This window comes from Trachurus japonicus, chromosome 9 (genome assembly GCF_045865225.1).
Source record: "Trachurus japonicus isolate A0001 chromosome 9, Traja_1.0".
In the NCBI taxonomy this organism is placed as follows: Eukaryota; Metazoa; Chordata; class Actinopteri; order Carangiformes; family Carangidae; genus Trachurus; species Trachurus japonicus.
This window is the reverse complement of record NC_140915.1, coordinates 34,740,554-34,766,296: the sequence shown is the minus strand read 5'-3', so window position 1 is coordinate 34,766,296 and position 25,743 is coordinate 34,740,554. Positions and strand designations below refer to the sequence as shown.

The following is a 25,743-nucleotide window of genomic DNA, read 5'->3' as shown; positions in this document are numbered from 1 at the left end:
CTGAGCTGTCCAACATTTCCTCAGCTTGTCTCTCTGATAACTCTAAATCCAGACGTCCAATGACTAAACCCCTTCATCTGGTTTAAATACAAAGTTCAGCAGGAACAGGAAGTTACAGCATTGAGGATATGACAACCTTGACAGATGACCAGATTACACGTTATGATTTAAATCCATGCATTCATTCATATCCACAAACAACGCACACACACTCACATTTACACACTATTGGACTGAGGGAGGAAGGTGGAGAACCCAGAAAGAACTTGTGCAGACACGTGGAGAACATGCAAACTCCACCCAGAACAGCCCCAAGCCGGGGAATTAAACCACCACAACACTTCATCACAGAGAACAATAAGTTAATGTTGTGGAACGACTCAAATAACATACGTTTATATGTGACATGTCTGGTCGTTTTAGGACACTTTAATGTGGGAAAAGTTGCGTTTGAAAAAATGTGAATTTTTAATAGGTGCAGGGGTCACATTTACCTCTTTTACCCCTAAAACCAACAAAATAGGGCTGTCTAGGTGATCGAGTGCTTATTGTGTGTCCCATATGGAGATTGAAAAAAAAAAAGTTGAATATGTTAAATATGGGTGGCTGGCCACACAACTGAAGAAATACAGTTGAGGATGAAATTATTAGCCTCCCATGAAAATTTCACTTTTTTGTCAAAAGTGCTGTTAAACAGAGCAAAGATTTTTTTTAACATCATAGTTTTATTTTGGATATTTACATTCATTTACTTTGCACACAGAAACATAATTATTTCACAAAAACCAAAAACTACCAGGATCAAAATTATATCCATCCATCCATCCATTGTCCGCCGCATTATCCGAGTCCGGGTCGCGGGGGCAGCAGTCGGAGCAGGGAACCCCAGACTTCCCTCTCCCCTGACACTTCCTCCAGCTCTTCCGGGGGGACCCCAAGGCGTTCCCAGGCCAGCCGTGTGACATAGTCACTCCAGCGTGTCCTGGGTCTTCCTCGGGGCCTCCTCCCGGTGGGACATGCCCGGAACACCTCACGAGGGAGGCGTCCAGGGGGCATCCTATACAGGTGCCCGAGCCACCTCAGCTGGCTCCTCTCGATGTGGAGGAGCAGCGGCTCTACTCCGAGCTCCTCCCGGGTGACAGAGCTCCTCACCCTATCTCTAAGGGAGCGCCCCGCCACCCTGCGGAGGAAACTCATTTCGGCCGCTTGTATCCGGGATCCAGTTCTTTCGGTCATGACCCAGAGTTCATGACCATAGGTGAGGGTGGGAACGTAGATCGACCGGTAAATCGAGAGCTTTGCCTTTCGGCTCAGCTCCTTCTTCACCACGACGGACCGATACAATGACCGCATTACTGCGGCCGCCGCACCGATCCGCCTATCGATCTCGCGCTCCGTTCTCCCCTCACTCGTGAACAAGACCCCAAGATACTTGAACTCCTCCACCTGAGGCAGGAACTCTCCCCCGACCTGGAGGGTGCAAGCCACCTTTTTCCGGTCGAGAACCATGGCCTCGGACTTAGAGGTGCTGATTCTCATCCCAGCTGCTTCACACTCGGCTGCAAACCGCCCCAGTGCATGCTGAAGGTCCTGGCTCGAGGGAGCCAACAAGACCACATCATCTGCGAAAAGCAGAGATGAAATCAAGTGGCTCCCGAACCGTACCCCCTCCGGCACTTGGCTGCGCCTAGAAATTCTGTCCATAAAAATAATGAACAAAACCGGTGACAAAGGGCAGCCCTGCCGGAGTCCAACACGCACCGGGAACAGGTCTGACTTACTGCCGGCAATGCGAACCAAGCTCCTGCTCCGGTCATACAGGGACCGTACAGCCCTCAGCAGAGGGCCTCCGACCCCATACTCTCGGAGCACCTCCCACAGGATGCCACGTGGGACACGGTCGAAAGCCTTCTCCAAGTCCACAAAACACATGTGGACTGGTTGGGCAAACTCCCATGCGCCCTCGAGCACCCTGCGGAGGGTGTAGAGCTGGTCCAGCGTTCCACGGCCAGGGCGAAAACCGCATTGTTCCTCCTGAATCCGAGGTTCGACTATCGGCCGAATTCTCCTCTCCAGCACCCTGGAATAGACTTTCCCCGGGAGGCTGAGGAGTGTGATCCCCCGGTAGTTGGAACACACCCTCCGGTCCCCCTTTTTGAAGAGAGGGACCACCACCCCGGTCTGCCAGTCCAGAGGCACTGTCCCCGACTGCCACGCGATGCTGCAGAGGCGTGTCAGCCACGACAGCCCCGCAACATCCAGAGACTTGAGGTACTCAGGGCGGATCTCATCCACCCCCGGTGCCTTGCCACTGAGGAGCTTCCGGACTACCTCAGTGACTTCAGCTTGGGTGAATCAACCTCTGAATCCTCAGCCTCTGCTTCCTTGACGGAAGGCGTGTCAGTGGGATTGAGGAGATCCTCGAAGTATTCCTTCCACCGCCCGACGATACCCCCAGTCGAGGTCAACAGCTCCCCTCCTCCACTGTAAACAGTGTTGGCGGAGCACTGCTTCCCCCTCCTGAGGCGCCGAATGGTTTGCCAGAATTTCCTCGAGGCTGACCGGTAGTCCTCCTCCATGGCCTCCCCGAACTTTTCCCAGACCCGAGTTTTTGCTTCCGTGACCGCCCGGGCTGCCGTCCGCTTGGCCTGCCGGTACCTGTCAGCTGCCTCGGGGGTCCCCCGAGCTAGCCAGGCTCGGTAAGACTCCTTCTTCAGCTTGACGGCATCCCTTACTTCCGGTGTCCACCACCGGGTTCGGGGATTGCCGCCGCGACAGGCGCCGGAGACCTTACGGCCACAGCTCCGGACGGCCGCGTCAACAATGGAAGTGGAGAACATGGTCCATTCAGACTCAATGTCTCCGGCCTCCCTCGGAATCCGGTCAAAGCTCTCCCGGAGGTGGGAGTTGAAGACCTCCCTGACAGGGGATTCTGCCAGACGTTCCCAGCAGACCCTCACAATACGCTTGGGTCTTCCAGGTCTGACCAGCTTCCTCCCCTGCCAGCGGATCCAACTCACCACCAGGTGGTGATCAGTTGACAGCTCAGCCCCTCTCTTCACCCGAGTGTCCAAGACATACGGCCGGAGGTCAGATGACACGACTACAAAGTCGATCATTGACCTCCGCCCTAGGGTGTCCTGGTGTCACGTGCACTGATGGACACCCTTATGCTCGAGCATGGTGTTTGTTATGGACAGACTGTGGCTAGCACAGAAGTCCAATAACAAAACACCGCTCGGGTTCAGATCGGGGAGGCCGTTCCTCCCAATCACACCTCTCCAGGTAACACTGTCGCTGCCCACGTGAGCGTTGAAGTCCCCCAACAGAACGATGGAGTCCCCAGTTGGGGCACTTTCCAGCACCCCTCCCAGGGCCTCCAGGAAGGCCGGGTACTCTGCACTGCCGTTCGGCCCGTAGGCCGAAACGACAGTGAGAGACCTATCCCCGACCCGAAGGCGCAGGGAAACGACCCTCTCGTTAAGTGGGGAGAACTCCAACACATGGCGGCTGAGCTGGGGAGCTATGAGCAAGCCCACACCAGCTCGCCGCCTCTCACCATGGGCAACTCCAGAGTGGAAGAGAGTCCAACCTCTCTCAAGGAGTTGGGTTCCAGAGCCCAGGCTGTGCGTGGAGGTGAGCCCGACTATCTCTAGCCGATACCTCTCAGCCTCCCGCACGAGCTCAGGCTCTTTCCCCCCCAGCGAGGTGACATTCCATGTCCCTAAAGCCAGAGTCGTCGTCCGGGGATTGGGACGCCGGGGCCCCCGCCCACGGCTGCCACCCAAATCACACGGCACCTGCCCCTTATGAACCCTCCCGCGGGTGGTGGGCCTACGGGAGGGCGGGCCCACGTCGCTCGTTCGGGCTACGCCCGGCCGGGTCCCGTGGGCCAAGACCCGGCCACCAGACGCTCGCCCGCGAGCCCCGACCCCAGGCCTGGCTCCAGGGTGGGGCCCCATCAAAATTATAATCCAGCAAAAAAGGAAACACAACTGACTATTAACACCAGGGGGGCTAATCATTTTGACCCTGGTAGTTTTTGGTTTTTGTGAAATGATTATGTTTCTGTCGGCAAATCAAATGAATGCAGGTATCCAAAATACAGTTATGATGTTGTGTTAAAAATTATTTGCTCTGTTTAAAGGGATAGTTCACCCAAAATTGAAATTGCACTCATACTCACCCTCATGTGGACTAAGGGCTGGGAGAAGTTTCAGAGTTATCCGTGGCTTCTCTGAGTTACAGGGGGTCTCGGCGTAGCAGTGCATGTCCATATAACCGTTGCAAATGGATACCACTTTTTTTCGTCCAATTTGGACGGACCAGGGTCCGTTCTCTTCCTGGTCCGTCCAATTTGGACGAACCAGGAAGAGAAGCTTCCGCTACAAACAAGCTTGAAATATAGACTTATTTAATTTTTTTCGGAACAATTTCGCATTTCGGGGCTTCAATACAAGACGGACATTACATACGAGCAGCATGGAGGTATTTGGATGTTTTTTGGTGTGTCTTTTTGTTACGAAGACAGTTGGTATCCATTTGCAACCGTTATATGGACATGCACTGCTACGCCGAGACCCCCTGTAACTCAGAGAAGCCACGGAGGACTCTGAAACTTCTCCCAGCCCTTAGTCCACATGAGGGTGAGTAACTGCAATTTCAATTTTGGGTGAACTATCCCTTGAACAACACTTGGGAAATATTTACAAAAAAGTGAAATTATCATAGGGGGGCTAATCATTTCATCCTCAACTGTATCAATTAAAGCAGCCAAGTGATTCATATATTGTGGCTGATGTCCTTCAACATCAATCCTGTGATTCAATGATTCCGTATCATGACTTCATCTCAAGTCAAAAAAAGCATGATGTGTATGCACAAAAATAAACTGTAGCAAAGCAGAAAGTAAACAGACTTAGAGAATAAATCATAATATGTGAGGTTTCCAGATGTGACACAAACATTTGATCTGTGTTAAGTGATGTGGTTTTTGGGTTTGGATGTGCTGTAAAATCAAATTACACCAAAGACCTGATGTTACAGCGCAGGTATGTGGAGACAGAGACATCTCCTGCCTCCTGTTCATCCTGGATTTATGGTATTGCGTGACCGCAGGGCTATAAATAAACACACAGCAGCTCTGTGAGGCATCTCTCCACATTAGACTTAATGATGACATCAGAAGATCTAATGGCAGATCTACTGTAGATTTGGACACCGAGGAGATGAGTCATGCAGCTGCTGAACAGACACATCTGCGTGTAGTCTGCTGAGACCGCAGTATTGTCATTATCAAAGCCAGGTTTGACCTCACTGACTAAGTTTAGTTAATGTAGTTTTCAAAAAGATTCACAGACAATGAAACCATGTCTGAATCCAGTAGCTCGTAGTCTAGGAGTCCTGTTCCGTGGGCCAGTCCTGTCACACCAATTAAAAGTAGCCCTGGAGTATAATGACCTCATCAGTGCAGCTTGCCAGCACCTAGGAGGCATCGTCGCTGCTTTGTCGGTGCAGCTGAACTAAGGAAACATCCTATTTGGCTGTTGGAAAGGAGCAGACACTGATTATATCTTGGAGCGCGGCACTTCCCCCCAAAACATTAGCGCTAATGCGATCCAACAGTAGGGAGGAATGACACCGAGCAGCGGGGCGGGCGGCAGGTCGCGTCGGCTCGCCGGGCCACTGGCACGGCCCTTCGCTGTTTGACCTTGTGCACCATCATCACTTGGCCATTAAAGGGATAGTTCACCCAAAATTCAAATTTCACTCATTATCTACTCACCCTCATGTGGACTAAGAGCTGTGAGAATTTGTGAGAGTCCTCTGTCTCTTCTCTGAGTTACGGGGGGGTTCGCGCAGCAGTATTTGTTGATTTATTGAAGCCCTGATAATAATAACAGCTGAAAAACTCTGGTCATAACTTACAGTCACTACGCACTTTATTTTTCTACGCACAGTTACACACATTGCACATTTTCTACTTTGCACTAAAGTCAACGCTGCCAATTTGTTGTTGTATATACTTTTGTACATCACATTTTATTTTATTTGCTATTGCTATTTTATTATGTATAGTTTGTTCTTTATATTTTACTATTTTATTATGTATAGTTTGTTCTTTATATTCTTATTCTTTATATTCTTATACTATATGTTGTTATCGTCACTGTGTGTCTGTGTAATGCTGCTGCTTCACTGTAATTTCCCAGCTTGGGATCAATAAAGTATATCTATCTGATCACGCGTGATTTGCACTGACACAGGAAGAGCAGTGAACCGAGACACTGGGAGCTTCCGCTACAAACAAGCTTAAAATATAGACTTATTTAATTTTTTTCTGAGCAATTTCTCATGTCGGGGCTTCAATACAAGATGGACATTACAGACGAGCAGTATGGAGGTATTTGGATGTTTTTTGGTGTGTCTTTTTGGACGAAGAAAGTTGGTATCCATTCACAACCATTATATGGACAAATACTGCTGCGCGGACCCCCCCGTAACTCAGAGAAGGAACGGAGGACTCTGAAAATTCTCACAGCTCTTAGTCGACATGAGGGTGAGTAGATAATGAGTGAAATTTGAATTTTGGGTGAACTATCCCTTTAACCAGGTGAATGGGGGGGTGTTTTAAAACAGCCACTTAGCGCGAGTGCAACTGCAAAGCCGAGCGTGCTATGTAAACACGTTGCTCCCAGAGGGTTGCACTGTGGACATACTTAAATCTACTTCACTGACAGTTCACTTGAAGTAAAACAACACTTCACAGCAATCGCCGAAAGCTCATCACTGTCTGGTAAATGAGCAGAGATGTCCCCTCCTCCCCCCTCTACCCCCCATCCCACGCTCCTGGGGGTGTAAAAAAAAAAAAAAAGCTCTGAGAGCGATCCTCTGGCATGCTTTCTGGCACATGCCTTTTGGATTTGCACAGGAAAAGTAGTGCCCGAAATGGACTCTAGCAGAAAAGATAGATCTTCTAACGCGAACAGTAAACATATCTGTCGGTAAGTGTGTGGCCCCGGCGGCCCTGGCAGAGCGATAGGCGATGCATTCTAGAGAGGATGGCAGCCTGAATAATGCAGCCGTTTGTTCTGTTTGAATGAAAAGGAGCTGGCACTCGGGCAACTCTCTGCTGGCAGATGATCCAATGGCAGAGTGCCGCCGCCCTCTGTAGGGGGTTGGTGAGGCGAGGGGGTAAAAAAAAAAAAAAAATAGAGATCTCGAACAGAACCCGGCCTTCATATAACCCAGAGTTACAGCCGGGACCAGAGAGGGAAGAGGAGAAAATGTTGTTTGCCAGGAGTCATCAGAAAGATTTGAGACTGATGAAAACCAAAAGGTTCGAGAACATCACTCCTATTTTATCATCTCTTCATTGGCTCCCAGTAAAACAAAGAATTGATTTTAAAATACTTCTCATTGTTTTTAAACGTTGTAATGGCTTGGCTCCCTCTTACGTTGTTGACATGCTCACCGAATACACACCAGAGAGATCACTTAGATCATCTGATAAAGAGCTCCTCATACCCAGAATCAACTCCAAATCAGCTCATGGCGCTTTCAGCCACTGTGGTCCTACTCTCTGGAATTCTCTTCCACATGAGCTACGGTCTACAACAGTGCCTTCTTTTAAAAGCAAACTAAAAACATATCTTTTTTCGCAAGCTTTTAGTCATGTTTAAAGAGTGTGTTTTATTTCTGTCTTGTTTGCTTTAAGAATTTTTATCATTATTATTATTATTATTATTATTATTATTATTATTATTATTATTATTATTATTATTATTATTATTATTATTATTATTATTATTATTATCTCCCTTTTCCCTTGTGTTATTTCATAATGTCCCAAATGTTTTTTATATATGTAATATTTCTTATCCTATATGCTATTTTATGTTATACATTGTATCTTTGTTTTAACTTTTTGAAGCACATTGAGTTTACGCTTGTCGTATGAAATGTGCTATATAAATAAATTTGACTTGACTTGACTTGATTGTGAGAAACAAACCTACGGGGGGGGTGGGGGGGGTAGTGCAGGTACCTGTTAGTACAATCTGACACACACACACACCCCTCCTGGAGAGTTTGTGCCCATGGAAACAGGAGCCTGAGAAAAGCGCTGTGCAAGGTGCTTTTTCCTACCCTTCTTTTCACCTTTTCCTACCATTAATTGGCTGCCAACAGCACTTGACTGTAGCGAGTTGAAGCCTCCTTCTTGGCAGGTCTTTAGCTCAGTCCAGAGAAAGCTGGGGGCCAGATGAGCAGAGGTTTTTTTCGGGGATTTTTTGCCAGTTCCCGGTGCCAAGACGCCAGAGAGCCGAACTGTTTGCATTTGGCGTGATTAGATAGCTGTTATGTGTCACACAAGTCTGGGCTAAAGCCCCGGGGTCCGGGTCTTTGGAGGAAGTCTTTGGAGGCGAGCTCTGTGTCGGCCGTCGTGTATAGGAGGGAAATTATTTTGTCCGTTAGTCTCAGGCTCCTGCTGACAAGGTGGGGGAGACCACCAGCTTCCTCCTAACTAGGTCACTGTGTTATTCAAGTCCAGCAGGAGACTGGATACAAGAGAAGGCTCTGTTTAAACTCCCCGTCACCCGCCGCTGGGGATGTTGTTAAAAAATGCCACGGAAAACTAAGGAAGGCAAAATCGGATCAGCCATAATTGCATTTCTAGAACAAACAAGTACAACACACAAGAAAGCCTGTCTGATTCAGCTCTTTGCTTTTTTTTTCACCAGACAACAGTATATACACTAGATCATTTACTGTAATGACTTCACTATGGGTATAGTGAGAATAAAAGCCACTGTCAGCTCCATCACTACACAGCATAAATCTGATCTAATCTAATAATGTTCACATCCTGTTCAGGCTCTTTATGAGTTTATAAAGTCAGTCTTCCTCTGACAATCTGTCATCACACATCAGTCTTCATTTGGTCATTCAGTGTTATAACATTTTCTTTTTAATGGGTATAAGAGGATAGGTGAAAACCCATGTCTGATTCACCTCAAATGCTGGTAACTTGATAAATGTATGACAATGACAAATACTAAACATGTAAATGGAAGACAATGACTGAACTGCGATTGAAGCTTTCAGTGTTCAGTGGCAGCGTGACCGTAGGTAACCATAGAAACTCACCGGAGCTGTCGGCTCGGGGAGAAAGTTTTCCAGGTAGCGCCTGTTAAAACTGTCACCACTGTGTAGTGTGAGGAAGGACGGAGGCACTGGTGTTGCATTCAGGTGCAGTCAGGCAGACGGCCGTCGGCAAACCAACCGGATGTCATTTTACTCCACGAGAGAAAGACGGTAAAACGTGGGTCAGGTAAACAATACGACATCACCATGACAACATATCGTCTTGCCTGTATTGTTTTGCCTCGTGCTGGCGGACCACTTGTTTACATAGACGCTTGTTTATCCTGTTATTGTACATGCAGTGTCTGTTGTCTGTCTGACGTCTGCCCCATTTCACGTGAATGCAACATCAAGGATACGTTCTGATTTGCAACCGCACCGCTAGATGGGGGAATTCCTACATATTATACCTTTAATTATTTGGTTAATCTTAGGTTTGATTATCTTTTAATTCCAGATTAGTAGTATAGATTTAGTACAAGTTCCAATGTGTCAGAGTTTGGTGATTTTCATAGTCCAATAAAAGCGACTCAACAGAGCAGCGGCTGTACAAGCCACTCACCGTTTTCAGAGTATAAGCACAGAGCTCCTCTGCCTCTTCTGTCAGTATGGTGTGTATTTGCGCATGCGCAGTAAATTCCCACATATAGTTCAAAGTTCCCACATATACTGTAGTTCACATGTATGTCTGTAGTGCTGCATTATGTAATAATGTAATACATTTTCACCTCATGATGTAATAATGCCACATTTTGTAATAAAATTCTTGAACACAATAATAAACTTTGCCACATTTTGTAATAAATTGTTACATAATACACCTAATTATAACAAAATGGGGTGTTGCACTTTTTCATGAAAAAAATGTAATAATTTGGTGCATTACGTAACAACTTGTTACAAAATGAGGCTAGGTTTATTACATATTGCATTCAAGAGTTTTATTACAAAATGTGGCGTTATTACATCATGAGGAGAAAATGTTTTACATTATTACATAATGTGCCGTTATTACACAACGCGGCTCTTCAACGTCTGAAGGCAGAGCACTGCGCTGCCTTTTAACAGAACTGTACTGTGGCTGAGCTGCGCTTACATTCTCATTGCTTTCGAGAATTGTCAACACACAGACGTGCCCCAGCAGTTTAGCGGGCTAATTCAACTGCATTGATGACTGACTACCAGAGAGGCTAAACAATGTAATTAGCTTTCATTTGAGCATTTTATCTGAGGGGACACCAGTGCCTGAGCTATGGTAGCTAACAGTTAGATTCAGATTTCAGATTTATTTATTTTTTTAATATTGATGGACATTGACATGTAAATATGTGGGATTGTAGCCAAGTGGCTAATTTTCATCCCCAGTCCCATTGGCAGGTTGATGTTAGACATAAAAAATAATGACGATAAAAGTACAAAAAGTAAAAAGTACAAGAGGCAGGACTAGGACAACAAAACACCTTGACATCTTACACAAAACATATATGAACGACATACATGAGCCACCAGTTAACTGACCATAGACGGAAGTTAGCAAGTTTTAACGGGACAGTAGCTTAGTCTTTATTTACTTCAACTCCAGAACACTACAAACTTTTATTACAGATGGCTCTTTATGTCTCACTCCCTCTGTTTCACACTTCTCTCTCTCCTGTCTCTCCCTCTGTATTATCTTCAGTTCATCCTCTGCCCTAATGTAGTGATAATGACATGTAATGAAAGTAGTTGATTTGCTGTAATGTGGGAAAGGCTCAGTGTATGGGAAGTGCTCCTCCTCTTCCCCGCAGTCCCTGAGCAGCTGGGAAACCACAGTGTCCTAGTGGACCGCCCAGAACCACAAGTGCAGCTCCAAGCCCCCGGACATGCTCCACACACAGTCTATAAATTAGGTTTAAATTTATGTTGGGTATTGCAGCTTTCAGGCTCATGAGTCATGAAATGCATAAACCTAATATTGAAAAACCTTTAATATGCTGAACTTCTATGTGACACAGGGCTCTGACTATTATTTCTGCTGCTTTGTTTGATTGCTTGTTGCCACATGGTCCTGTTGAAGGCCCAGAGTCTGGGGGCACGATTCACCACTGTATTGGTGAGATCCTTACAAATCGACTTTGAAAAAGGCCATTCTCTTTCAAAAGACTCCAGTTCTACATCACTAAGTTGAAAGTGAGATCATCAGGGGACAGGTAGCACATCTCTACATGACCACAAAGATTAACCATGGTGGAACGTCGACACATGTCAGTGTTCATTGAGTCAATAAAGCTTGATTGTGTTGAAGTCACAAATCCTCCATCCCTGAGTGCTGTCTAATCAAATATCAATTCTGACGGATTTAAAGGGATATTTCAACAAGTTCTGACCTGCACATTCGCCATGCTATGAAATAATAATTTATAATTATGTAACATTACAACATACAAAGCAAATACTCGGAACTACTTGCGCTTTTGAAGTCACTCTGCCCAGCAGCCGTGTCTGGAATGTAGTTCCGGCTACGCATTTGCCTCGAAAACAACTCTGTGAAGGTGGTGAATGTGAATGTGCAGGTCACAACTTGTCCACGAGAGCGTTTTGTTGTTGTTTTGTTGGATTGTGTATTTGATGAGTTCGATGGGAGAAACCCGTGAATACCATATGCCTCCGTAGCGTTAGCTGAGCAGCCTGTATCTCTGCCCCACCGATCGAAAAACAGCTTGCACCGACAATTAAAAGTAACGAACCTACTGCTATGGCAATGGGCGAATTTGCCAAAATGTTGAAATATCCCTTTAAGGGAGGAGGCCACCCAGCCATCATGGGTTTTCTCTTTATAGTTCCCAGCAACAGCATAGTCCATATTTCCATTTCTAACAACAGTGTTCCCCTCAGGAACTCAATGTGAGATGCACTTTGTTGGGCCTATACGCTCCATTAGGTCACTTTGGTATAGGCTATGTGTAGAGAAAATTAATGGATTTCCACAGTATTGTTATGTGTGGGTCCCTAAAGAGCCATTCTGTGACTTTATTTCACACAGCTGACAACATACTTACTTTTTCCCTCTACCTCATTGTGTCTTATTCTGCTCTCTCTGTCTCTACTGAGTCACACAGTGACACTGGTGTGGTGGTGTAATAACAGTATAGCATATCCATTCACTGTCAGTAACCTTGTGAACACATCAAGTGTGTTTAAAGCAGAAGTAAGCGGAATGTTTGTGTTAATATAAGTCTTAAATAGTTCTATCTTCCGACAGCAATCACTTATATAGAGTGTTTGGTCTGAAACACGGGTCTGTCAGTCACTCTGCTCTGCTGTAAGCCGAGGAGAAAACTTTCCTTGTATCCTACAACCTTTATCCAATGAGGAGAGAGAACGGCATAAAGGGGCGGTCCTCTCTGTGTGTGCAGCCAAGGGATGCGCGTGAATGTGGTGACGTAGGGACGAGGGCGGGGACTGCTAACTCCATCTGCTGACAGGAACTTAGCCAAAACCACCGGATTGCTTACTTCTGTTTTAAATATTTCAAATATATATTTGAGTGGTCTATATCGGACTCATCACACCTGTGAAGGCTTCTGTTAGAAGAAGAAGCTTCAGGGAAAACGCTGTTCCAAAAAAAAGTCACAAAGAAGCCGTTGCAGTGATTAGTATGATTTTCACATCAGATGTTCCTGTGACTAAGCAGCACCTGATCACTGACACACTGAACATGGAGAGTTCTCTTCACTATTCAGTCTTCAGCCGTGAAGCTATGGATCATTTTACAGAGGCTGCCACTGCCAGAAGCCAAATGATCAGTGTGTCAATGACATGCCAGTCAAGAACCGAACCACTTTACCCCGCCCCGCCCTCCCTCCCTCTCTTTTTTTCCCCATCTGAAATATTCATGATAGAAAAATACACCTCTTCAAAAACAGCAGACACAACTTTGGAACAGCTCATTCAGCGGCTGTCGTCTGAGCTGCTGGTACAGTAGCTCTGGAAAAAGAGAAAAAAAAAAAAAAAAAGCCGTGAATTGGCCTCTCAAGTTAAATGGAGGGACTTTGGATGACTTCTGCAGAGATCATCTTACACCGCAATGGCTCGAGGTTAAAATGAGAGACTCCAGCTGAAAATGTGCACCTGCACCTCGGGAGCCATTAAGCTTCCAAAACGGTTCTGGTTAAGAAGTGTTGTGAAAGGATATGTGTTGCCTGATAGCTACAGGCCCAGTGCAGTCAGTCTCTCTGAAACACTGCACATGCTGCCGTCAGTAGCACCGAGGCCACATCTTCTGACCTGACACAGAATTTCAAATGACCACAGGGAGACGATTCTGTTGTAGATGCAGAAATTTAAAGTTGATTGTGTCTGAAAAATGACAATTAAAACTTGTGTTTCCTCTTCTTTTTCCTTCCAAAACAGAAAAATGTTCTTAACGTTTTTTATATTTAAACTCTCTTTACGTCATTCACAGATACTGAGACAGCTATTGTTTAATGTCAGCTTCATCTCATCAACGTCACATTTCTGTCCTATGCATTCCTTGCAAATTCTGATAATAAAATGAACACTAGTTATTATCATTATCATAATATTATTATATTATTTGAATGTTTATTATGCATAAACATAAAACCCACTATTAATAAGGTCATGCATGTTAAAATTCTTAGATATTGTGTATTTAAAAACATTGGAAATACTTTTTTGAGTTAGGAATAACATCCTTCCTGTTAGTATTCTTCAATTATTTGAATGAATAAAGGAAATTATAATTAAAGAGGGTTACAGTATCTTTAACACATGTAAAGTGAGAATGCAGATGTGTTTCAGTTTTGGGAGTCAAAGTATGGAATATTCTTACTGATCAGGTGGAATTGTGTAGCTCTCTGTTAAGTTTTTTTTTTTAAAAGCCTTAAAATGTAAAATAATGAAGGATTACAAGTTAGAGTAAAGTTTATTTTCATCTGCGTATTTTATAGATTGTATAGGATAGGCAAAAATAAGCGTTGGGCCTCAGCCTATTCCTTTTTCAGTCACTGTGTGAATTTAATTGTGTGAAATGAACAGGTGTAATCATGTATGGTGATGTTTTGTTGGTTGTTTAACCACAGAAATGGTCTTTTGTTATTTATATTGTATGACTGAAATAAACTATTCATTCAATATTTATTGTGAGTCCTGTAATGATTACTAGAAGAAACCATCTTTCATATTCATAAAGGAATTTGAAAAGCACCCATAGTATTTGTTTTATTTGCACACTGTCTCACATATCACACTTCCTGTAGAGACGTACTGTAGGGTGTGAGAGTGGTTCAGTGATCAGTGGTGCCAGTCCAGACGTCAAACATGTTTTAGTATTTCAGATGATTCTATGACCAGCTGGCGGTTTGAAAACCTGCTGTAACTATACAACATCAGCAGCCTTGCATTAGCAGATTGTAAATACTGATGCACTCCTGCATTAGCAGCATGTTGCTGTTGTAGTTCTGGTTTTAATGGAGATGTGGAGGGGAAACGAGACCTGCAACGTTGGTAGGACCACTGAAAGTAAAGTGTTTATGTTTGATGACAAAATTAATTTGCTTCCATCATTTGAAAGAGCAAAGAGCATGAACATGGTTGAAGGGGGAAAGTGTCCCAAGGAGGCAGACACACTCTGCTGTGGAAAAAACTGCATCCGCCAAGGTAGACGAGGCGTCTGGCTGACCTGCGGAGCACCAGGACCACGGAGGACAGCGAGTCTGCCGCGGCCATATGACGGACGTCCGCGGCACAACACGTCAGCTAAACAGACTGTCGCTTCTTTTTTTTTCAATCGTTTTTGGTCAGTGTTCTTTGATGTTTCGAATGCGAGCAGAGCTTTGTTTTGGTACGTGATATGAGACGCGACCGGCGCGATGACGTGGCGTCACGTAACGCTCAGCGTCATCACGTAAATTAGCGGGTTGACCCGGGTCTGGCGTTCCCACTGCAAGCCGATCGGAGCCGAGCCAATTAAAGGCGATTTTAAAGCAGTACTAAAGAACTTTCAGTTTTGGTTGAGTTTGGCGGCGCCAGTGGCCCAAAGCGGTAGTGTTTTGCCTGAAGGAAGACTCCATTCCCCATGAGCACTAGCACGTAGTGCCGTAAACATCCTGATCTCCCGGTGCATGGAAATTAACAGAAGACGTTCCAAACTAAGTTTCCGTTACCAGCGGATCATTTCTCAGTAAACACACATGCACAATCTGACGGATAGGTGCCGCATTGCCTGCTCCCTCCTCGTCGTGACTCGCAAAAGTGAAAGTGAAACTTAAGTGAGAGCTGGGTTCCTACCATGCTCCTCAAAGCTGCTTAGTGCCAGTGAAGGCGATACAGACCCCCTCAGGCCATGACAGAGGTGTCATTCAACTTGTTGTAAGTCGATGTACGATCACAAAAGGTATGAAAATATTATATGAAGGTTGAAAAGTTCCTTAGTGTTGGTTTAACCCGCGTCGCTTGCCGAGTCGTTTGGGGTCGGCGAGGCTCGGTGCACCTTTCCCACTGCCACCAAAAGCCGATTGTTAGCGGGTTTAAACGGGTTTTTTGGCCAGTGGGAAAGGGGTATAAGAGGCATTAATTGCTAGAAACGAGTCCTGACACCAAGTCATAAAATAATCAACAACTGGACCATGAGAGAAATTATTCCTGTTCAGCAGGTCATGATGTTGACCTGCATGGGTTTTTTCTCCTCCATATGATGTAGAACCAAGGGGGCAGTTGTCGGTCTGAGAAGTGAAGCTCACTTCCGCGTTCAAAAAGCTGCAATCCCCTCGGCTGTCGCTGGGGGCTGGCTCCAGAAGGGAGCAACTCCAATTGAGCCCCATGTTAAAATAGCCGATTTTACAGCTTAAAAAAACATATTTACAGCCTGGTACATTTTATTTTTTTGGTCTCAACCGATAGTTTCTACCCCCGCACACACTCTGAGGGGGGTGAATTTTTTTTTAACTCTACCGTTTTACTATTATTAGGTTTAAAGTTCTGGCCAATTAGGGCGCAGAACCGTTGAGTGACAGGTCCGGCGACCGCTGCTTCTCGGCCAGTGGGCGGGTTCTCGGCCGGCCAACGGCCGCACTGCTCCAAATATGGCAAGTAGAATCCAACATGGCGCGGCTCAAACCCCCGTAGTAGCGGCACAAAACAGACTCCCCCAAACCAATGGGTGACGTCACGGACGCTACGTCCATTCTTTTTACAGTCTATGTGTAGAACACTTGATGGTGACTGAAAGCCCAGAATCGGCAAACATATAAAATCATGTGCCAGTGTTTCTTTCATGATTTCATGGTTTAAATTGTTTGATTGTTACTCATTCTATGGAAACACAGCAGGACTTATATTACATATCAAAGTAAATAGTGAAGATATGAATGAGTCCAATCTACAGCAGATTGTTCTTTAATCTACTACTCATTCATGGGATGTCTGACTGCGACGGAAAGAAGTTACATCCTGTGCTCCAAAGACTCTTTCTAAACACATTGTTTTGACGCCTCCGAAGCCCACGCTGCCTCTCCCAAGGCCGCCAAACCCTGCCCCCCCAAAAGAGTGGAGTGCAGCGCCTGGAGCAATGCAAAGGTAACGTAGGGTGGGGGGGGATTCTCCAATCAAATAGCTGCGAGGGGCTAGCGCTGCTTAGCGACGAGGGCTTCCTCCGCCTGCAGCGCTCTCCCCAGCTTTGTTCTGCCCGTTATCTTTGGCAGCAGATTATCCTGAATGTGCTGCTTGGATCACAGCTGCTTCGCAAGAATCAACCACCGGCTCATCACGCATGTTAAACTCATTACATATTCAAAGGAAACTAAATCTGCTGCATATCTGCTTGCTGTAGGGAGCCCGTGCACGCGTGTGTGTGTGTGTGTGTGTGTGTGTGTTGTGAGCCTCCTCCTTCATCCTCACACAGGCTTTGTTACCAGCATTTTTCAGCCCCCATTTAACCTTCCCCTTTCATCCTTATACCCTTGCTCACGCTGAAAACACTTTGACTCCAAACTTCACCACGCGGATTTGTTGGATGAGCTAAAAACAAAGTGGCTGTTGACAGACACCTAAAGACGTGTCCGGGTGGATGAGTGTGTGTCTGTGTGTGGGTGGTTGGTTGTGTTACACAGGGTCAAGGCTCTGACTATCATGTGTCCCAATGGACGTGGCAGCATCTGAGTAGGAACAGATCGGAGGGAAAGATAACTGATGCTGCAAGAGGCTCAAAGGTCAAACTCCCAGAGCTCTGAGGTTACACATCATCTGATTTTAGAACGCCGTGAAGGTCGGTGGGAACTTGAACACAACCTGACAAACAAAAACTAGAACAAAAAGCTAAGCTGTTCTGTCACACTTCAGTCTGACCTCCACAGTAGACTGTTGTCAGTAAAACACTCCACCAAACAGCAGGCAGACAGAGTTAGCTGGTTAGCATAATGGAGCGGTTACAAACTGAGGATAGTTCCATCAGGGGTCGGTGGAGACAGAAGCTGTTAAAATAGAGTGAGTTCTGAATTTACACACAGTTGCAAGAAAAAGTATGTGAACCCTTTGGACTATCTATAGTTTTCTGCATTAATTGCTTTGCTTTCCACTGGAGGCCTGAAGTTTGTCACTCCACAACACTAGTGAGAAATGTTTTGTGGACTCATGAAACTAAAGGCGCGTTTCCACTGCAGGAACTTCGGGGTCATTTTACGGGGCCAGCCCCGTTGGTGTCTCCACTGCAGGAACCTCCCCCACAGAGCCGTTTACAGGAACCTTTACGGGGCCGAACAGAGTCCCTGTCTGGGGGTAGGTACTCAGATCAGCCCTGAAAATGTGCCGGTGGGGCTTGAGATTTACTCTGTGCTGATTGGTCAGACTCAAAGCAGGATGTGACGCTAAGAGAAAGCCCCAAAATAAGCGGCATTTTAAAAACCCGAAGTCACTAAAAACGGCCGGAAAAAAGAGAGAATAACTCGACGAGAGTAGTAGGCCTGGTAAAAAAAAAAAAAGTGTGATAAATACGTGATCGCGGGATTAAGTGACTTTATTAAAAACTCCATCTTTTTTTTAGAAAGCGTCTATGCTGCCAGAAACAACAACAAGACAAAAAAAAACACTGCACAACGACCTCGCGGATTGAAAGTGTCTCATGTCGCCATAAGAGCCCGGTGAGTCCTGTCTGCAGTGGAGACACGGCCACCAAGAGGGCCGACTTTTACCAGGAACTCCTGCAGTGGAAACGCAGCTTAAGACTTTTTTTTTTGTGCGTATGGTGTAAAAATGGTGCTGCATAGCAGCATGTAAACATCATGTCAAAGGTGAAGTAGCCTACGGTGGAGGAGCATCATGGTTTGGGGCTGTTTGCTGCCTCAGGGTCGGGACAGTTTGCCATCATCGAGGACAAAATGACTTCCGGAGTTTCTCCAGGCTTCCTACAGGATAACGTCAGGGTGGCTGATGAAACTCAGTAGAAGTTGTGTGATGCAGCAATGAGCCTAAACATTTAAGTAAATCTACTGTATCTATTCTAGATAATCTAGCTTAAAAAAAAAGCTATTTTGGGAGTGGCCCAATCAGAGCCCAGACCTGAATCCAATAGGGATGCTATGGAATGACCACCAGAGAGCCATTCACACCAGACATCCTATAATAACATGGCTGAGCTGAAGCAGTTCTGTCAGGACCAATGGTCCAGAATTTATCCAGAGTGTTGTGCAGTTCTGATCTGCAGCTACAGGAAATGTTTGGTTGAGGTTGTTGCTGCCAAAGGAGCTTCAACCACTTATTCACTTGTTCACTTACTTTTTCCACCTGCACTGTGAATGTTTAATGGATATGTTCAATAAAGACATGAAGTATGTGTCTTAGATGTAGATCGGATCACATTAAATGGCCAATAAATGCAGAAAACTAAGAAATTCCAAAGGGTTCACATACTTTTTCTTGCCACTGTAGATTGTGCAGGTGGTTAGAAAAACAACTCCAAACGAATACCAAGCTTGCTCTGCATCTTCTGGATGAATACGTATGTTTATATTTACTCACTTAGCAGGTATCCAAAACTTAAGTGAAGGAGGAGACCTTGGAGTAAGTGCTTGGTTTCAAACCCATTCAATAGGGAGAAATGCAACAAGATCAGGTAAAGAAGCAACAAAAGTGCTGAGTACTTAAAGAGTTAGACATGTCAGAGAGAACACTTCTACTCTGAAGCACTCTGCTCATCTGGTAACACTGAAAATACACTGAAATGTTAGTCTGGGCTTCGTCATTATAATTTCTGGAGCTCATTAGGATCTGTACTTTGGTTTTCTTTTATTCTAAACAGATATTTGCATTAAGTGCTCCAGACAGCAGTCTACTTATTTAATAGAGCTAATTAGTGACTAACGAGCATTATAGGTATTTTGATCATTGCCACAGAGGCTCAGTCAACAAAGATCCAGACATAAACGGGATAAGTTGTTTACACGCCTTGTATCTCATCTAATTACACCGAGCCCCTGCTGAGAGCTTATTCTGACTTTTTCATAAACAACAACATCATAATGACATCGGCCGACTCTAAAATGCAGCAGCCAGCACTTCTGAGCAGTATAATGAACTGTGAATGAACAAAATCAATGAGGGTAAACATAAAGAAGTTGAGCGTGTTGCATTCAGTATCAACCAAATCTGGTTAAAGAGATCAAGGAGATTAGCGCAGAGTACAATCTCATCTCCAGAGAGAGAGCTGCTCCATTGTTCCACAGGCGATGTGGTGGTTTGACAATGGTTCCTACATTACGCACCCCAGCCGGGTGTAATCACATCATATTCTGGGATCTGTGTCGAGGGGGTTAAGCTGCAGATCAATCTACACTGGACATGTGCTCAGCAATGTTAGGTTAATTAGTCGTGTTGGAAATGCGCTTGTTTGCATGTACAGCTCAGTCAGTGGCCGTTGATCTATCTGCAAGTCCTCACCTCCACGCTCACCCCCTAATCCTGTCCCCAGACAGGCTGATGCCAGATCAGCAGTGACTTCAGGCTGGAGGGGAGGGGAGGGGACCCCCACCCCCCACCCCAATCTCCACAAATAAGCTTTCTGGCCTGAAGATCAGCCCCCATAATGCACCAGTGTGACATTTATTTGTCAAGGTGGGGGTAAGACCATCAAACTGTGTTACCTCTTTTCTGCCTCAGCAGAAAAATGACATTTAAATCCATTTGCTTGAATAGCAGATTGATATCTGTCAGATGTTATCTATAAAATTTTATCTTAAGATAAAAATATTCACCTCATTTTTTACATATAACCTTCAGAAATCTCTCCTTAAATGTGAACAAAAAGTGAATACACAGATACTACTATATTTTCAAGATGATAATTAACTGGTTATTTCTAATTACATGATGATAAGGTTCAATGTCTGCTTCCATGTGCAGCTGAGCTGTTCCGCACCTGACAGATTATACTGCAGTTAGTTAAAGGAAAATGCTGGTGATTCTCCTTATTTTTCATACTCCTAACTACCACTGTGTGTGTGTGTGTGAGCCACACTGTTACACTGTATGATTCTTCATTATGAAGAACACGGGCATCATCATCTACTTAGAACCAGCTCCACAGACTAATAACAGTGATGACTTTCACAGAACAGCTCATGCGAGGTGAAGGCCACAGCTCAGGCTCAGGAGCATACTGTACATCATAGTGAAGTCAATAACATTTTTCATTTGTCCTTTCAACTTGTACTGTTTAGTATTAGCAAATGTGTATGTAGTCATTCAGATGTCCTGACAGCACAATTATCCACTCATCGCTTTGTTTTGGTATCATGTGTTATGCTGTGTAAAAGCTTAGATGTTTATTCTATATTATTTCTTTCTTGTATTTAATGTATTTTGCATGAGCATATCATTTCAAATAGTATGAACAATCATTATGATTGGAATGTGCGAAGGGGAGGTATGAAACCCAAAAGAGCTTATATGAAAACCTCACCCATGAAGAACATAGATAACTCTGTTTTGAAAAAAATTTCAATTTTTTTAAAAATTATTATTTACACCAGATGATATCAGTCAAACCAAAGTTGAGTGGCTTTGACCAAGGAGATGAGACATAACAAAACGTAGCTCAAAAAAATAAAGCTGCAAAGAATGATTCAAAAGCATCAGCTCATTTTTTTCAAAATGGCATTTATCTGCTTTTGCAAATGAACTCTAATTTGTATATAGCCTGTATCATGATACGTTCATAGTTTTTATGTGTTGTTTAATATGAGGAAATTTGATTTTAAAGAAAAAAGGTTTCATTGGAAATAAAGTTAGATCCATGATATGATGATATGGCATCACTAGTCAGAATGAGGAAAGATATGAAGCTCTATGCACATGGTTTACAGTGCACACTCACACGCTGTATGTGAGCTGTTACATTTATGTGCCTTTATGTGGACATGTTTTGTTGATTTCTGCTGTGTTGGCATGGTTTGACCAGATTATTCATGATCTCTAACTTCCCATGATTAAAGAGACTCTTTAAATCAACAGAGAAATATGTCCTTGAACTTTTATATTTCTGTTTTCCCATAGTTTTCACAGTGTCCCCTGATTTTATCATCCACAGACAGAGAGAGAGAGAGGAAATAAATCTTCAGAGGACGCCTGCACTCACTGTTTATTTTATCCAACTTGAAAGTCTAACAGTCCTTGTCTCTTGCATTTTGCAACTCCCACAGTATCAGCTCCAGACTCTCCCACTCACTGCAGCATCTCCATTTAACATCAGCTGGCAGTGCTGCTGCTGCTGCTGCACCACCAGTCTGCTGTGTGTCTGTCTGGGCTGCTCAGTCCTTCACTGTCACTCAATACTGTACATAATATTATCTCCAATGTTGGCGGTTGTCCTGCCAGCGTGTCTCATGCTGTATTTCCGCTCGTGAAGCATTCAGCTCATATAAGTCCAGTCAAAACATTGTAAATTTCTGAGCGGCCCTCAGTGGAAAGTCAAGATTTATAAATGTCACAACCACATCCTCACACTGTGAAGCATCGCAACATATTTTACCGCAAACTGTGCATATTAAAGGTGAAGTCTTTCTACTGGAACTGAATTACTGTACAAGGTAAATCTGCGCAAATTCATCTCAGTTCATGTCAAGTACAAATCTGTCAAGCTTTCGTGGACAGTTACATCATCAGGCGTGGGTTATACAGACAGTTGTAAGACAAGGGTCAAGTACAAACACTCATCTGATAGTAGTGAGCCATATGGTGTGGGGATCTGTGACTTACAGACAGTAGCACGCCCCCGGCTGCCTTGCATGTAATGTAATGTACCACTTCCATACTCTGATGACTTAGACTTGTCAACTATCTAGGTGATGTCATTGGCTTTTTTTTTTTTGCTTTTTTCCCCTGTCCCTTAAAGTGAGACACTACAGGTGAATAGGGTACAAAGTTTAACTAACACGTATCACCATGAAACTTCCCAAGTTTGTCACTTGCATTAAGACAAATATTTTTTTGTATTACAAGTTCTGTCAAATTTTATGTAAATGAGGCAATATCTGATGAAATATGTGCTAATTTTCATACATTTCCAGAACCGAAATCTCAACAATAGATAAAGCTACTTTCAAAATTAATTAAGACTTTTAGAGTAATTAGAGTCAGAAGTTTTTACACAGGGGGTTTTGGATATCTCTTTTCATCACTTTGTAAATGAGAAAATACTGTCACAAGCCCTAAAAAATAATTTCACCCTGTTTTTAGGAATAAAATGTTGTATAAATCAGGCTGTGAATGATATATCAACAAACCCCTCTGTAAAAACCTTCAGAATATAGAAAGGGATCAAACTGGAAGGTTTGGTGTCTGTAAGTGCTGCTGAAGTGGAGATTTCAGGCCCAGAGTCTGAGGAAAAACTCATTTTGAGAGAACAGCCTTTAAAGACTTGCACTGTAAAATTCCATAGATTTTTGGAAATGACAATTTTCTGATCCTACATACTTGTTCAGGAGAGAGAGCTTTACAATGATACCTGGCATGACATGGGTCAGACAACAGGAACAGCACAGTATGTCACAGTAGCATGTTAACTTTTGGTGAATTTAGGAGAAATCTACTGACGATAGAGACAAAATGAGAAAAAATAACCACCTTAATGTGAAGTTTCTACCATTCCTTTCAACTTTTCTGAAAGACTACATGTTAAGGAAGAAAAATGGCCCAAAATCTCAAAATTGATCATGAAAAAACTGTGTTTTTGCCTGTAGTGTCTGGCCTTAAATAAATAAATAAATAAATAAATGTATGTCCTGTATTTTTTCACATATTATGTCCGGAAAACCTATTCAGTTCAACTCAACAGTGTCTGTAGTCAGACTGTTTGCATGAGAGAAGAAAGCTAATAGCTCACATTTCAAAGCTAAAACTACAACAGTGCTCTCACAACTATGCAACCTCCAACACACCAAACCAGCTCTCATATTTATAGCAGGCACATGTTACCCAGGATGCCCTGCTGTCACTCAGCATCCCGTAACACCCGGAAAGACACCTTTGCCCACATTTGTGTATTCACTGGCTGCAAAGAGACGATCACTGGTACGAAATCCTGTCAGAACAGCTGTAAGACAAGTGTAAAGCGTTCTTGAAGTACATCTGATGGATCAAAAATACCGCTTTTCTTCTGAATCAAACATTGGGCGTTGACCTTTTGAAATAAGTCGGACTTATAGTGAAAAGACAACGGCTCCTAATATTTACAGCACACATATGGTTTGGGATTCACCACCGACCCAGAACATGCTCAGAATTTCTATCAGATGCTCCTGTGAGACGCCAGCCCCCCACCACCCACACACACACACACACACACACACACACACAATCTCCCGTGTCGCCAGGTCAATAGAAATCTGTCTCAACACATCATCCTCCAAACCACTGCCACCGCACTTGCCATCATATCATTGTTCTGTTATAATCCATTGTTTGAGGAGCACACGGGAAGATCAATGTCTGATTACGGCAAACACACTATAAGTGACGAGTTGTGATGTGAAAATCTATCAGAGCTTCGTATGAGCTGCAGAGAGAGACACGCTCCCATCTGATGCATCTGCTGAGCGCAGGTCAGGGAGAAGTGAGGGGGTTCACACTCACACAGCCTTTGATTACACTACAAAGTCTTTAAAAATACACTCGGGTAAATGGAACACAAACTTGGACCAATGGCGCGACTGAATCAACAGCCTTGTGGGTTTGTCTTGTCAGCTTGATTAGATTCAGGAGGAAAGTGGGTTGATGAGTAAACATGACAGCATCAATATTGCATGAGACTGAACATCCAAAGATTTTTTTTTTCTTTAATGTTTGTAAGAGATCTGGGTCGAACCCTCTTAATACTCGTGGCATTAAAATGTTATTTCTTCTCTCTTTTTTTTTTTCATAGATCAAGCTGCCACATTGAAAATGTACACGAAACATACAAAGTGTCAGAAGTGAGAAACCACCAATCAAGGAAAACTAAAAGTTAACCACAAAATCTGGAATGTGTAAAGTTAACCCATGCAAAGTCATGGGACAATCCACCTTTTTCCGAACGTCAAAAATGTAAGCCTGTTTTGCCGGTTTTGCTCTTCCGGTGGAATTTTATGTTTACGTTTCCATGGTTTTGGTAGTCACTGTAATTGCATGGATTTTTTTTTTTTTTTTTTTCAATGAAAATCTGTAAAACGCATGGTTCATCACACCAGCTTTTAACAGTGGATATCACAAAAATTGACATCCGTGTTAAAAGCCAGCGTTAATAGATCCATGCGTTTACCGCAACTATGACAACGACTGAAAACCATGGAAACGTAAACGTACAATTCCGCAAAACCGGCTTCCGGTTTTGACCATAGATGAAGTTCGGAAACTTGTGGATAGAACGACTCTGTTTCAAAATAAAAGTCCTTAATTTACAAAGAAAAGCGGAAAACCCCTCTTTAGAGGAATAAAAGCCAATCCTTAACAAATCCTGTGAAAGAAGAGTCAACCTGATAATCCCAAGAGCCACAAGAAGAAGTGGAGGAAAAAAAAAAAAAGTCTACCTTGTTTATATGGAGCCGGGGCACTTCAGGCATTGTCAGTAGCTGTAGCTGCAGGGTGCTTGTGTTTCCCCAGTGAACTGAAGCAGATGTCAGTAGAAACACCTGCTCTGGCTCTGGCTCAGCCTCCTCCTCCTCCTGCGTTGCATTGCCAGCCCAGATGTCAGGGGTCGCCGCCCTGCCCCAAAATACACCCAACGCTCAGCCCCCTGGCATGCTATTATCTTTAAGCACAGCCACAGATCTATGAACTCATTAAGACATCCCAGCGCCTTCCTCATCTGTTGCGTGACCGCTCGACTGCTGTGAATTAAAAGAAGGAGGTTGCACAGAAGCAAAGACAGTGTCATGAGCGTCGTTATTCTAGCAAAAAAAAAAAAAAGATGACTATTGCTTTGATGAAAAGACCTAAATTAGAGATAAGCATGAATTTTTTTTTTTTTTTTTTAAGGAGCTTATACTCTCTTACTGAGGGGACAAGGCCCGGGTTAGGACGGGGTGGGGGTGCGCGCGTGTGGCGGTGTGGTCGGCCATCTGTTTGGCATGT

At 44.2% G+C, this 25,743-nt stretch overlaps 1 protein-coding gene across 1 annotated transcript in view; it reads right to left on the bottom strand.

The window, feature by feature from the left end:
* The window catches only part of tncb (tenascin Cb), a 138,439-nt gene extending 113,063 nt beyond the window's left edge, over window positions 1-25,376 (bottom strand). The window contains exon 1 of the mRNA XM_085787627.1: window positions 25,200-25,376. The gene's annotated coding sequence lies outside the window, so the exon portion shown is untranslated. The remainder of the gene's footprint in view (window positions 1-25,199) is intronic.
* Window positions 25,377-25,743: the final 367 nt, after the last annotated feature.